Source organism: Balaenoptera physalus, assembly GCF_965194825.1.
Source record: "Balaenoptera physalus genome assembly, chromosome: 5".
NCBI classification, from domain to species: Eukaryota; Metazoa; Chordata; class Mammalia; order Artiodactyla; family Balaenopteridae; genus Balaenoptera; species Balaenoptera physalus.
The window spans coordinates 35,362,103-35,377,841 of NC_138884.1; the positions used below are offsets into that span (position 1 = coordinate 35,362,103).

Here is a 15,739-nt window from a genome sequence, read left to right on the forward strand (position 1 = left end):
ACAATTTACAGCAAGCTTAAAAAAAATAGAAATACCTGCTTAAGCTAAAATATTTTTCAAGCCTACCAAGGACACAACTACATTGCATTATCCTTGCCATGCAGTAAACTATAAAGAAAAAAATACGTATCTGAAAGAAGTATTTCTTTCAATTAACAGAGTTGCAGAATTGCTTTACTGAATAATTCAGAGATCTCTTTGCTTTTGACAATAATTAGTCTCATAATCCTGATTATTTATTCCCTTAAGTTTAAGATAAAAATAGTTTAATTAAATTTCTTTCCTCTGGTTGATGGAAGTCTAAGGAATAATGTTTAATTGAATTAAACATTTGTTTAATTGTTTAAACGTTAAGCAATCATTTAATGAATAAAATATAACAGCACTATATATGTTTTATGGCATTTTTCTAATACAACTTGTCTGTTTTTAAAGTCTATATTTTCCTTCCCATGATATTAAGATATGCATTACACAAAACATAACACAAATTTCAGGCAAAAATACAAAACCATTTCTCCATAGTGCCCAATACTATTAACATAAAGGCCTTTATCATAGAAAAAGAACTGGCCCACAATATTCCAAAGTTGAAAGTTTGTCTTTGCCATTTTCCCACTCCTCTTTCCTCACTCATCTCCTAGCTTCTGAGTCTCATCTTCCCAATCCCAAATATCCAGTGCCCTCATGCTGCCCTTTGGATGTCAAAAGTAAGCCCACTTTAGTGCCCTCTGCTCAAGACTTGCCTTACACTTAAGAACCCCAGGGACTAAATTACTTCCCTTTTCTCCCTTCCTGACCCCCATCAAAACTCCCATTAACTAGAGAAAAGCAATTTAATTAAACTAAGCCACATTAGATTGTGAATGATTGATTAATAGACTACTTAACCTTCCCTGGGATATTTTTATTTTAAAAGAGGACACTGTAATCTAAGTAAATCTGTAATAGGCAGAATTTGAAACAGTTCTAAAAAGTAGGGAGAAATATATAGGCTTCTTTCAGGGAGATATGTTTTCATAGAAGGGCCTTGTGAGGGTCCCTTAAATTATCCCTGTTGGTGGCCGCCTATTCAGCCTCAGTTCCTGACTTGGAGGATAAAGCATTGACTGAAATGCCCTCTTCCAGTTTTATAAGTGAACAGCAAGTACTCTCAAAGGAGAGCATTTGACTTTGAAACAGACTTCAGAAGTTGAAGTATGGTTTATTACTCCTCTGGGTGAACTGAGAAATACAAATGCTTCTTTTAACCTGGAATCAAATTCCCAAGAGCTATCCTTAAACACCAAATATCACTATGACTAAGGTCAAATCCTTTGTCATGTGGAAATGACCCTACAGATAATCTTTTTAGTTTGACTACATGTTTTTAACTTTTAATTGGAGAATAGGAATGAGCACCAGAAGTATATGATTATAACCCCATATTGCAAAGATGCAAATGAGAATATAATGGTAGAGGAGCCTCTACAAACTTTATGGTAAAATTCAGCCTCTCATCTCATCTATCCTACCTTCCAGATCATCTACACACACACACACACACACACCCCTTAAGTGACAGTAAAAACTCCTATTCCCCAAATATGATTTACAGTGTATCCTCTTAAAATTTAGCTACATTTCATATAAACATTTTGTAATAACATTGATAATTAAAATGCTGACATACCTCTATTGTCCACAAATAGGTTAGAAGTAATTACAACTTCCTTTTAGCTTTGACTGACAATGTACTTTTTTCTGTCTTATCCCAGGTATAAAATGCAAAGAGAAGGAACTGTTTACATTTTGCCTCCAGTTTGAGTGATGTAAATTGAAAAAAGACCTTCTACTCTGGCTAATTATAAACGTCGCCCTCCCCTACAACAAGGTGACAATGCAGGCCTCTCTGGTCATGATAAAAGCCTCTAGCATTTTACTTTATTGTAATAGTTGTAGAAATCAACAACTTGACCCTGGTTATGAGAAAACTGTATTAATATCTCAGAGTTCTGAGCACCTTTCTACAGAAATGTCAGGCTATACTTATCCCCTGATGAACTTTTTCACCACATTAAAATAGATACTTAGCCCTTGGTCAACCTTTTCACTGCATTATACTTTGTCTTAATTTTCAAAATTCACATGGGTGGCTGGATAGAAAACTGCCACACAAGAAAGATATAGTTGCAGTATCTATACCCCAAATACAAAATTTTAATTGATATTTTTTTCCTTTTAACTCAAAAAATAAATCCTTCACAGCTAAATAAACTTTCTACATCAGACCCTGGAGCGCTATTAGTTTAAGATCTGTCTTCTGAAAGCTTCCCATTCAAAGGTACATTTTGAATAGGGTGTTCCAGGGCAAGACAGTGTATTGAACAAAAGCATCTAATTTGGCCTTTTTTTAAAGACATGGACCTACAAGAACAAAAAGAACAAGAGAGGAGACAATGGCAACTAAATTTTGGAAGATGGAAAGCAGGTACACAAGTAGTAATTGACATACCAGACCCAAGAAAGCTCAATCTTAAGTGGGCAGCGGGAAAAGCCAAGAACTAACTAGTTACACGACAGATTCCCCAAAATGCTCTACAACTGGTAGCGCCAGTTTCTCTAGAACTGGGAAAAAGGTGGGTAGGCAGGTAAGAACCTAAAATAAGGAGAACTGGATAAAAGCTATTTGAGAAGTGGTTAGATACCTACATATCTTCCCCTACCCCACTTTGCTGAGCGATGCTCCTCACCACTGCCCCCGTTCCCTCTCCATCACTCCCACTGAAGTCTGGAAAGGGTAAAACAGAGGGTCTTTGAATTGGGAGGATCCCAAGCAACTGAGGACATGGTAAATCTACTGAAAACAAGGGGATTAAGTAACTGCACATATAGGAAGGAGGCAAGATGCTGAGACATCCTCTTTCCACCCCCACGGCCCATTTCCTAGTGCCAGAAGACTGGAGGCTAGAACTTTCCCCTCCAGGAAGAGTAGAACACATTTATCTAGGGAGTTTGAATATCCAATTAATGGCCCACCCAGATCACTCACAGTAAAGCTCAAATTTGACGTTGCTAAAATGCTCAGAGCTCCCAAGCAGCTTTTTAGTTCCCTACTTAGGGAAGATAGGCCAAAACCAATTACTTATTTAAAATGCAACTTGCAGAACATAGAGACTATTCATGGAGGAAAAAAGCTTTTTCAAAAAAATCAGAGCAATACATGAAGATATCTCATTAATGATGACGAGAGATCAAAATGCCACAAATAAGGAACATTCAAAGAACAACCACAAAAAGAATTTTTAGAAAACAAAAAGCATAATAGAAGAAATTTAGGGCTTCCCTGGTGGTGCAGTGGTTAAGAATCCACCTGCCAATGCAGGGGACACAGGTTCGAGCCCTGGTCCTGGAGGATCCCACATGCTGTGGAGCAACTAGGCCCATGCGCCACAACTGCTGAGCCTGCGCTCTACAGCCCGCGAGCCACAACTACTGAACCCAAGTGCCACAGCTGCTGAGGCTCGTACACCTAGAGCCCGTGCTCCACAGCAAGAGAAGCTGCCGCAATGAGAAGCCCGCGCGCCACAATGAAGAGTAGCCCCCACTCACCGCAACTAGAGAAGAACCCGCGTGCAGCAATGAAGACACAACACAGTCAAAAATAAAATAAATTAAAAAAAAAAAGGAGAAGAAATTTAAATATCAGTACAAGGGTTAAAAGATAAAATTGGAACAATCTCTCAGAAAATAGATCAAAAGGACAAAGAGATTTTTTTAAAAAAAGAAAAGGAAAGATATGAAAGGAGATGAACAGTCTAGGAGGTCCAACTTCCAGGGTTTCCAGGAAGAGAAAACAGGGGAGAGAAAATCGTCAAATAGTTCAAGAATATTTTTCAGCTCTCTAACCAGACCAATTGAAGTTTGAGGAAGAATTGAACTGGGTCCCCTTTGGTGCAGTTTCTCCACATGTTCAATTTTAAGTAGAAAACAAATCTAGATAGTACCAAATCCCTAAAGCCAAATAGATGATTTTTTACTTAAATTACTATTTTTGAATCATCTTTTTACTGAGCTGGAGCAAAGTGATGGATCTCTCAACAAGGAATACTTTGAGAGAACTCTTTCACTGGTTAGTCCCCAATAATGTTCTTCCTTCCTTAGAAAAACAAAGAAGCCAGCAGGTGCCAAAATTATTATTCCAATGTCTTTAGCACAGATTGCCTGTTGCATTTTCTCACAACCTGACAAAGTACAAAATAAGTTCTGACCCATTTAGAACCGGAAAGCTTCATTACAAACCTCCCAAGAACTGGAAATCTGTACTTCATTAGGAACAGGCTGGGATCCAGGGCTTCATGAAGGAGTTGCCTGAATGGCAGGAGGCAGTTGGAAAGAATCTTCTGAATTCCTTTACATTTCTAAAAATAAACAGGAGACTCTCTTGATGAGCTTAAGATACAGAAAATCAAACAGAGCCTAGGATCCTGGGTTCTTCAATACTCATCAGAATAAAACCTCTTGCACACTATCCAAATTCTCAAATATAGAAAATTATGTTTAAAAATTGTAAGACATTCCAAGAGGTGATACTGAAGTGCAAATTTCTGTCAGATACTGATCAAGTCATTTCACACCAAAATGAGAATTTATGCTGATATTTCCATATTAGAAATCATGTTGGAAGCCTGTAACCTCCTCCCCTTGAAAACGAATAATCAGCTATACTATTCTGGAAACAGCTCTAGAAAATGATCTCTTATCACCAGAACTGTATTCATAAGCTGTTCTGAAAGAACAATCCAGTCTTTACCAAGCTAATTACCTTAATTGAGTCTATAGTATAATTACTCAAGATGGACAAAGTGATGTTTTTACATTTAACCACTCCAAAAGAATAGACAGATAATATTTTTTAGTATGTTTCCAGAATTCCATGACAGTTTTTTTCATAACAAGTCACAAATATCAACCAGGTGTCCGAATGATTATTCCAAAAATCACTATTTACCACTGTTCCACCTCACTTAGCAATAGTTAAGAATAATTTCTCTGAATTATTTCTTAGGCCTATCATTAGCATTTGACCCAATGGACAGAGACCATCAATAGTAAAAGTGTATAATGCTCACATAAATCCTATATATTACCACTTTGGAATCTGAATCATATTACTACAGTTAAAATCTGGGATTTTTCTCATGCCTCATTCAATACGAATATTTCAAGAGATTAAATAAGTTTATGTCCAAGTACATTTTAAAAATCCATATTTGAACAACATGATTCAGCAATAGAGTTGATTTTTTAAAAGAAAGCAACAAAAGCAAGGGTGTCCTACTCTTTGAAGATGGCATGATTTTATTTTCTCTTTGTTAGAAGACTCTCAGAGCAGCGTTGGTCTCCGTTGACAACAGTCATAACAGCTCAACATTAATGCTAAATGTATTTAATTTGGCAAAATTCTTTGGCTTTTAAATGGAAATTTTTAAGTAGCCCAAGAAAGTAAATCTACTCACAAAGTTACATGGGATATAGATTATAACTGAGGTTGCATGAGGATGCCATACTACCTAAAATCAGACCTTGGCCAGGGGCGTTAAGTGCTTTTTATACACAATGTAGCATAGTAGTAACCTCCACCTTAAAATTTTTCCTTCTGAGTCCATTTGCTTTCCTTCCTATGAGACACAGAACTCAGAGCTAACTGACAACATTCTCCTGTCTTGTAAAACATTCATTGTTGACTATATATCTCAAGATCTCTAGGCAAAAAACTATAAATTTTGTCATATTCTAAAATTTACTTCTTTGGACATATTCTATGTAAAAATAATGTGTCTTGCAGAATAATTTTAAAGCTTTTTTGAAAAACATATAATGAATGCTAAACTCAATTGATACTATTGATACTTAATCACTTACCTTTTTGGCTTAGCTCCAACAAAACTTCCAGAAACAAATCCACTGCCCCAAAGTTATAATGATCTTAGTTGCTTGATAATACCTAATTCCTGTATTCTTCTTTTATTCTTTTTTGACCTTTAGTTATCCAATTATACATTGTTTTAAATTTTTAAAAACAATACCAAATAAGTAACAAATAATTGAAATAGTTTTCTAGATCATGGCAACCCTGTGATCATTTGCTCCTTCTCACATATGCCTGTCTTTGTCAAACACCAAAAGAATTCTAGAATCAGAATATTTCCTTGTGATGTACTAGATGGTGATCATTGGTTGTTACTATCACATTACTTATATCAAGGTGAGCTTTTCTACTTCAGACAAGAGTACAAGCTAAGCTCCTTTGTGAAGAACACCAAAACTGACCACAGAAAATATAAAATGCCTCACAGAAGAAAGTCTCTACTTTTAACATGTAAGATTTAAAAGAATCAATAAAAGTTGACTGAAGGATAAATATTCCTTAGTTTTCACTTCTTAAAATATTTAATATTATTGGAACAGTATAAAATTACATTTGTCCATGATGATTAAAACTTCAGTACTTATAAATGCCAAGTATTAAATTACAACAAAGACTTGATCATTCTCAATGCTGGATTCAAATGCAACATCAAATGCAAAACTATCAAATGTTGCCCAGTTGCCAGATCTAGGATATTGAAATAACACTGCAGCCATCTCTGACAGGTTTAAACTTCTAAGACTTAGCTCAGCTTGACTGGGCTTAGTGGCAAATGGACTAAATACTGTGATTGGCACCTTATTTTAATACACACACTGTGATGTCTTCAAGATGTATTCCTTGACATTGGTCATTCTTCTCTTTCTTGCATCATCAGTGTCAAATAGTGGACCTCAGTGGGGGTGATTTTTATTCCCCTGGGGACATTTGGCAAAGTCTAGATACATTTTTGATTGTCACAACTGGGAGTAGTGCTACTGGCATCTAGCTACCTACAATGCACAGGACACCCCCCTACCCACCACAACAAAGAGTTATCCAGCCCCAAATGACAATACTGTGCAGGTTTAGAGACTGTTACAAGGACTAACACTCAAAAGCTCCTACTAATGTGCTATGCCTTCAGGTTGCCATAAGGAACCGCAGGGGCTGTGCTTCAGATTGCCTCAGCTTGAATTAAGGAAGGAGAAGGGAGAACTCAGGCTGACAGTTCATAACTGCTTCTACGGTCAGTTTAACCCTGGAATTCATTGCACATTTGGGCACTCAAAGCCCATATTCATTAAGCTCTCATTCTAGTCACATCCTTTCATTCATTCAAAAATCTTATTTATGCCATTCCAGGCCAATGCTGGAAGATTCCTCTGTATAATTAAAATTAAGTACAATTTTTAATAAAAGCCCTCAGGGTCATGTCTATTTTGTACAAAAGCTCAAAGAGAAGCTAAATAAAATACATGTAATCAACCACTAGTTCTTCAATATCCTCCCTTTAAACCATTTAACTTTTACTCCCCAAATGAAGCCAATTGTTTACCTGTAATTTTCATGTTTTTATTACAGTTCTGACAGTTCTTTGAAATTTCAGGACTGATCACAAAGAGAGATGCTCTAAAATGCAAATCAGATGTCCTCACTGTATTAAAAACTGAATAGTGTCACAACAGAAATAACTGAAGTTGAAGTTTTCTGATAGATGCTTTCTATGAAATATGAAATAGCTAACTAACAAACTTTAAGCTATGCCTTAAATTTATATGCTTCCAAAAAAAAAAAAAAAAAAATTTATATGCTTCCAAGCTATTCAAACATAAAGCAAGCACTAACAAATGGGCAACCTTGTCCACTGCAAGGCTAATAAATCAAAATCACCAAGGTAAGTTAACTGCATTTCCAGTGGGTGCAGATTTATCATCAGAGGTCTGATAATCATGCAACCACTAGAAAAAGAAATGTGTTTCCCATGACCTTGGTCATAATTCACCAACAACACCGACTTGTAACTTCTCCCTATTATGTCACACTGGGCATACTCTAAAAAAGATTTCAGGATTTTTGGACTTCTGAATGAACATAAATGTGTTCATTTGGTGATATCTATTTTTACATTAGAACGCAGTATAAAAACTATAAACATCTAATACATGAATAATAGTACAGTGGATAAGAAAACTGAAGAAAAGCAGGACTTAAATGTCCAGAAATTTTCTGAAAACTCAAAGCTGGTTAGGAGCTTGAGTTGGTCCAAATGCAGAAGGCTCCAAAATTTCACCTTTTCAGCAATTACTGTATCTCTTACATCTGGCAATTCCTTTTAGTTGAATTCCCACACCAAACTGGTAATAAAGTAAGCAGGAATGTCACCAAGGTTGAAATAAACTCAGAGAAGCTTTCAAGCATTCTATTCTGTAAGTACTTTCATTTTGATCTCCACAAGTAGAGAAAGGCCTGGCTGCCACAAATGTTTCGAAGAGGGGGAAAGTAGTTAAGAGATGCTGATATCTTTCTAGGCTTTTCAGAGATTAACAGAAAGTAGGGCAAATCCTTTCAAGAACACAAGATGGAGGGAACAGGGAATAAACTGTTGCAACAACGGGGCAACAAGTCAAGGTTTGTTTACCAAACTTGGACACTGGCTCCCCAGGTTTTGAACGAGAGAGAATAGAAATGATGAGATTTTTAAAAATATTTAAGTAGAGATTTTTTTTTTTTTTTTGTCCTAGGAAAATAGGCCAAGTAGCCACAGGATAAAATGCTGAGGAAGTGCACCATGTGAAGAATTGCTTACAATTGAAAGCCTGAATTGGAATCTTGATCTTGATAGCAATCCTTACTGGATGCATAACTTCAGGCTAGTTATGTAATCACTCAGAGCCTCTGGTTTTTGCTGTTCTTTGTTTTTCTTTGTTTTGTTTTGCTTTGGTATTGGTTCTGATTTTAGTTTTAAGCTGAAAAACAGAGATTGTAAAATCTATCTTCCAGAAGGATTATATGGGCTAATGTATGTAAAGGGCCTGAAACATGTATTATGTAAGAAAGTGTATGACATTGATTATTAACTCTCTGACAAAGTAGTTTATGACGTCTCTATGTCAGAAGACAAAGAGCAAAGACGGAGGGTGGAGAGGAGCCAGAATACTGGATCTCACACACCTTGCCAGCCCTGATTCTGAAGACGGCCCACAGAGCAACCACTATGGAGATTTTTTGACTGCTGGTTGGGAAGCAAGTCTGTTGGAGAACTCAAGATTCTAACAATTATAGTAGCTAATATGCCAGACACAACAATCCAATTGAGGTGGTTCTAACATTTTCTATTAGTATTATTCTATAGCTGCAGGATCCAAAGGTCAAAGAAATTAAGGAACTTACCCAGATTACAGGTAGCAAATGGGAGGCTTGGGGTCTCGAGATGTACTAGGACCAAAAGCAAGCCCAAGAGCAGGTGGCAATTAATACAGAGAGGGTTCAGTCCATGATGAGTCCTGGATGCTGGCTTCCCACCAGGATGTCCCTTTTGTGCTTGCAGCTGGGGCTAACCATTCTTCTAGACACACCTTTCCTTTAGCATCCTACCTTCCCTCACTGGATCAGGATCTGATGTTCCAGCAGGGATTTGGGAGAAGATCAAAGTTTTAGCAAAGAAGCAAAGATGAAGAGCAGGATTGGGTTCCAGGACGGTGAAGCTTGAATGAGTGGAATGACCAGAAACAAGTATACAACACTGAGACAATATACAAGATTGTTTTTGTTTTTTGCCATAAAATATCTGAGAAAATGCAAAGGTTAAAACTGAAGAAGCCAGTTTTGACATCAGCAGAAAGGGTAAGCACAAGGTCTGGAAAGAGCAGGCAAAGCCAAGAAATTAGGAACTAAATATACTCAGGAATAAATTAGAAAATCAGGAGCAAAAGCAGAAAGAAAGCAAAAGGGTCCAGACATTTTGCCTTGAACAGGGGCATTCAGACACAATAATGAGTGGAGCAGAGTCAATACCCTGGGGGTCAACCCATAACCAGTAGGTAATGGAAGCCCATGGATTTGTGCTTCAGCCTCCTGTTCTTAGGGCAGACAATTCTGAGAAGCCCTCCGCACAGTTCTCAGAGGTTCAGATGGAATAGTGCCCCCAATGCCAATAACACACCCTTATATTGATTTTCTTTCCCTGTCTTACACTCCCCACTTTCTCATTCTACAGTGTCTCAAATGAGATAAGAACTTTGTGTCTGGATGTCCCAAGAGCCCATAACTGTAGCTGGTAAATGGTACAGATGAACCGGTTTGCAGGGAAGAAAATGAGACACAGATGTAGAGAACAAATGTATGGACACCAAGGGGGGAAGCAGGGGCGGGGCTGGTGGTGTGATAAATTGGGAGATTGGGATCGACATGTATATACTGATGTGTATAAAATGGATTACTAATAAGAACCTGCTGTATAAAAAAATAAAATTAAATTTAAAAATTAAAAAGAAGAAGAAAAGTTTTAAAAGAGATATTAACTCTTACATTACAAGATATCCCCACTCATTGGTATGGTAGCCCTCTAAGGTCTGCAAAACCTCAGCCAAAAGGCAAAGGAAACCCCACCATCACCTACCTTGTCCCAGAGGAAGGCACATATCTCTGGGTGACTCAAGACCACTGCAAATGCCATCAGAGTCCAGGCCCAGTACGGTTAGTGTTTGTACACTGCAAAGCACTGCATTGACCAGAGAATGAAAAACAGGAAATCATTTTGGCTTCTTTTGTAACACTGCAATTTTTGTAATATTGCAATAAAATAGAATTTGGAGTTCTATTCTATCTCAGTAAGGTAGAATCTTTCCTATAGAGGGAATACCTTCTCAAGATTGGCAAGTCCTTGGATAGGCAATTCTATTAGGACAACCATGAGGGAAACCGGTGTGACAAAATCTGTATGTGACTGAAGGAGGAATACAGACACAGAGCTCTTATGGATCTGATGACCATGAATTGCCCTCAAGAGCACTGCAAATGCCATCAGAGCCCAGGCCTGATGTCTCTCAGTCCGCAGAAGATCTAGGTGGAAAGAATGCACATAGATGAGTGACATCAGAAGACTTCCTTGGCCTCGCCTCACCTTGGCCTCCTACTGAGTGGCCTGGAGAGCCTCTCCACTAAGCAGAATGGCACCTAAAAAAGCGGCAGACTTGGCAGCAACAGGAGATGGATAAACTTTGTCAGGTCAAGGAGAACTCAACCTCCTTGAAATTGCCCAGCCAGAGGTCTCCCTGATGGGCCTGAACGCTGGCATATGTGATTCTGGAAGAGAATACTGGCATTTCTATGATCTCCTAAGTATACATTTTGTTTGTTTATACCGGCTGCAAAGATATACCTTATATGACTTTATAAATATCCTTAAATACAATAAAGCATTTATTATCAAATTTTTAAGTATTTTAAAGCATTTATTATCAAATGCTTTATTACATTTGAGGTAATTTATAAAAATATATATGGCAAATGACAAAAAAAGAGAGGAAATCAGGGCAGAGGGTAAATTGGGAGACACTAATAAGACAGAACAAATGGAATATATAAACTATCAGCCAGCCTAATATTTTAAGGGAGAAAAGGAACATCCACAAAATTAGGGACAAGTAATAATAATAATAATATAAACACTTATAGAATATTTATATATGTCAGTCACTGTTCTAAGCACCTTTCATAAATATTGTCTCATTTCATTTTAACCACAACCTTATGGAGTAGGAATCACCTTTTTCTCCATTTTATAGGTGGGGAGGCAGAAGGAATAAAGTAATTTACCCAAGGCCACACGACTTGTAAATAGTGGAGCTAGGATTCAAATCCAGGCAGTGTGGCCCCAAAGGCCATGCTCTCATCTACTAACTTATGTCCTGTCCCAAAAGGGAAGGAACCAGGAACACAAAGAAATTGAAAAGAGTGTAAGAGGCTAAAAATTCTGAAAACCTAGGGATAATGCTTACAGGAAAATACATACTACTAAAATCAACCATGTAAAGGAGAGAAAAACTAAACTAAAACCATGGGGAAAAAATTAGGAAGTTGTCACAGACCTACCCTCAAAAATCTGCCAGATCTAGTGCTTTCTACATTAATTATTTCAAAATTTCAAGGAATATATAATTAAAATATTATCTCAAAAATTTCAAAGCATAGGAAAAAAAAAAGAAGAAAAAGTTACATAAATTTATTTTCTGAGTCCAGCATAAACTTGGTACCAAAACCTGACAAAAAGATGACAGAAGCAGGAAACAATGGGTCAATTTTGCTTAGAAATATAATTGCAGGCCTCCTGTGTAAAATATTAAAAATTCATATCCAGTGTGTTACTTAAAAATAACAACGAAAACATGTAGTCTTTATACAAAGAGTGCAAGACAGGTTCAACGCTAGGCTATCTATTAATGGAAGTAATTACAGTAAGGGAAAAAATGAGAGCAACAATTGGATCATTCCAATAGATCCTGAAAAATGCATCTGAAAACAATGGGCACCCACAATGATATATTTTTTTAAAGCTTTTAGTAAAGTAGGGATAAAAAGGAATTCCTTCAACATGATCAAAATACTTTTCAAATAGACCGAAGCAAATATCCTTAACGATGAAATACTAGACTCATTCTCCTAAGAGAAGGAAGTTATTAAATCTTCCCTTAGTCTATTATAAACACATATTAAAAGAGGAGAATAGAAAATTCAGATACATCTACAGATAGCAAGATAAGTAGAAGATAAAAGGATAATTTTTAAATAAATGGGAAATAATGAATTATAAAATAAATATAATTCGGACAATTACCTTTTATTTAGGACAAAAGAAATTCTCCCTCACACCACAACACACAAAAAATAAATTCCAAAAGCAATGAAGTTTTATATATAAAGATCCAATAACATACTTTAAAAATTAAAATATTTTTACCTTGAGATTGTTCTTTCTAAGCATGAACTGAAACCAAGAAATCATAAAGGAAAATATTAAAAGATTTTACATGTAAAGGCTGTAACTTTTGTTCAAGAAAATATACCATAAACAAAATTAAAAGACAGAGAAATTATTGAGAAAAATAGTTGTAGTATACATGACAATGGGTTAATATTTTTATTCAATAGGGATTACTTTTAAAACAACTTAAAAAGATGAACACCTCAGTTTTTAAAAAATCAAAAGATATTTTAAAAATTCATAAAAGAAATGCAAATGGCCAATAGCTACAAGAAAAAGATGTTCAATCTCACTAATGATTAAAAGATTACAATTATAACAACAATCTGATAATCATCTATTAAAAAATAATATGATTGGTTGTTAATTCCCAGTGTTTGGGGGTGGGAAGGATTTAAGTTAGGGACTCAATTCACTGCTGATGGAAGTGTAAATCAGTACAACTTTCCTGGAAAGGAATGTAGCAATCTATATCAAATCTAAAATATGCCTGCCTTCAAACATGGCACTTCTACCTCTAGGAATGTTTCTAAGGAACTAATCTATAACAAGCATTCAATGAATTATATACAAAGGCATTCCTGGAAAGAAATACTTAAAACAATGACTTTTTACATTTTTATTTTTTCCCACCTTTGAGATATTATTGACATGTGACATATGTGCATATGTACATATACTGACATATAACATATGTACTTGATGACTAGATATATGTATATATTGCAAAGTGATTACCACAATAAACTTAGTTAACATCTCCTATCCCTTCACATAATTACAATTATTATGTGTATGTGGTGATAACATTTAAGACCTACTCTCTTAAAAACTTTCAAGTACATAATACACTATTGTTAATTTTAGTCACCATGCAGCACAAAACATATTTAAAACAATGTAGATGTCCCTCAATTTACTGGTCAAATTATGGTGCTTCCATACTAGGAAATGTTATTCATTTGTTTAGAAAAATAAAGTGAATTGATATTTAGAAAGTTCTTCATGACATACTACCACTTGATTAAAGTAGGCTAGAAAATAATTATTAATACCGGGGTGCAATTTATGAAACTAAATGCATTTTTTAAGTCTAGAAAGGTATAAGCAAAAAAAAGAAAAGAAAAGAACTTAGAAAAATATAAACAAATATTTATATATAAACATGGTTGTCTATGAATGGTTGGACTATGAATACTTTTTTCCTTCCTTTTGTTTCTATAGTTATTGATTTTTCCTTAATAAATGTGTTTTGCCCTTCTAATGATTATTTAAATTTCTTACAATCAAAGAATCTAGATTAAAATATCCATCTTTTTAATAGACACATAAACATTAATTTTACAGACCCATAAACAGAAAACCAATTTGTTTTCATAGAATACTGTTTTTAGCTATTACGGCGAAATACACCAACCTTCCTAGTATTATATTTTTCATATTTAGGATAATTGATTAGTTGCTTCTAAACATATAAAATCAAAGGACACAGCTAATACAGAATACTTGACCAGCCCTTATAATTTTAGCCTTTCCAAAGTAAAATTATGTCTCTTCACAAGTCAATTTGTTTTTAAAGTGAAATGGGCGTGATTCAGTGTTGGCATACAACACATGCTGTTGATTGCCTGGCTCATTTTCTACCAATCCAGAAAAATGTCATGATGTCCACTGACACACTATAACATGATGACAGACTATTTACTGGGTAAATTGTAATTACAGAAAAAGAAAATAAACGGGGGAAAATAAAGAATCCTGAAGTTGACCAAATTAAGAATTCTGTGTAAATTGAAAGACAAGAGTTTCTTCTGTTCATAAGTGATAGCTGGTTACTTCTGCAATTAGTTTTTAAAGTCTCAAATCATGTTCAGGAAGCACTCTATCTCAAAACAAGTTTGTTATTTTAGTCTCCACACTCATTGAGTCTTTCTCCAAAGAAGCTGCCAAACCAGGACTGGCTGGGCCCTTGAGAACAAGTCTAGGCTAACAGCAGATATTTCCTTTTGAATTGTTAATAGAGATTAAAAGAATAGAGTTGAACTAATCTAAACCTGTTAAGTTGGAATAAAGGGTTACAATCAAGAGAGTTTGAATTGTGCAGTAAAAATTTCAAACATATCCATTCTCCTCCCTATAAATCCCTTACCTCTTTAAAGTGTTCTGGTTTTTCTTTAACATCAACAGTAAAGTGCCTAGCAATTCTCCCACTCCTTTATGCCTGGCTCTTTCTTGATGTTGTCAGAGCAGTGCTTGGAAGCATTAGTGAAACCTGGATAAAAACAGGCACAGCAGCATAGCTTGTGGTACCCAACCCTCACCTCTTTCCCTACTTTCCTGGACTCCATACACAATATCAATAAACTTTACAGAGATTCAAGTTAATAAGAAAAAGTAAATTCATATGATTGCTAGTGAGAATATAAATTGACCCAACCACTCTACAGGGCAATTCGTGGCAATGCTCTTTAAAATCTTCATGCCCTTTGATCCAGTAATTCCCCAGAACTATTTATACTCAACTAGGTTCAGCACAACATTATTTGAGTCACGACAGACTCACTCTTTTGCTGGATCTTTTTAACTTCGATCAGGTTATACTCTCATCCAGAAACAACAAAGTCACCAGTAATAGAAACTGGTGCTCTGCACAGATCTCCTCTTCAAGACCAGCACACTCACCCTCAAGTTGCAGGGGATATCATTTGCTTGTATTTCACAGCTATGTCCTTCATTGAGCATTGCCTCTGCTGCAGAGAACTGCCTTGCTCAAAGTTGTTCTCCTTCCCAGGAGGAACCCCTAAGTGATGTCTGGCTGATAAAGGATACTAAGGTCTGACTCTTTTGCTTCAATTTAGAACAAA

At 35.9% G+C, this 15,739-nt stretch overlaps 1 protein-coding gene across 1 annotated transcript in view; it reads right to left on the reverse strand.

Annotated features, from left to right (window-relative positions):
- Positions 1 to 15,488, reverse strand: part of IQCM (IQ motif containing M) — a 513,905-nt gene extending 498,417 nt beyond the window's left edge. The window contains exon 1 of the mRNA XM_082463432.1: positions 10,512 to 15,488. The gene's annotated coding sequence lies outside the window, so the exon portion shown is untranslated. The remainder of the gene's footprint in view (positions 1 to 10,511) is intronic.
- Positions 15,489 to 15,739: the final 251 nt, after the last annotated feature.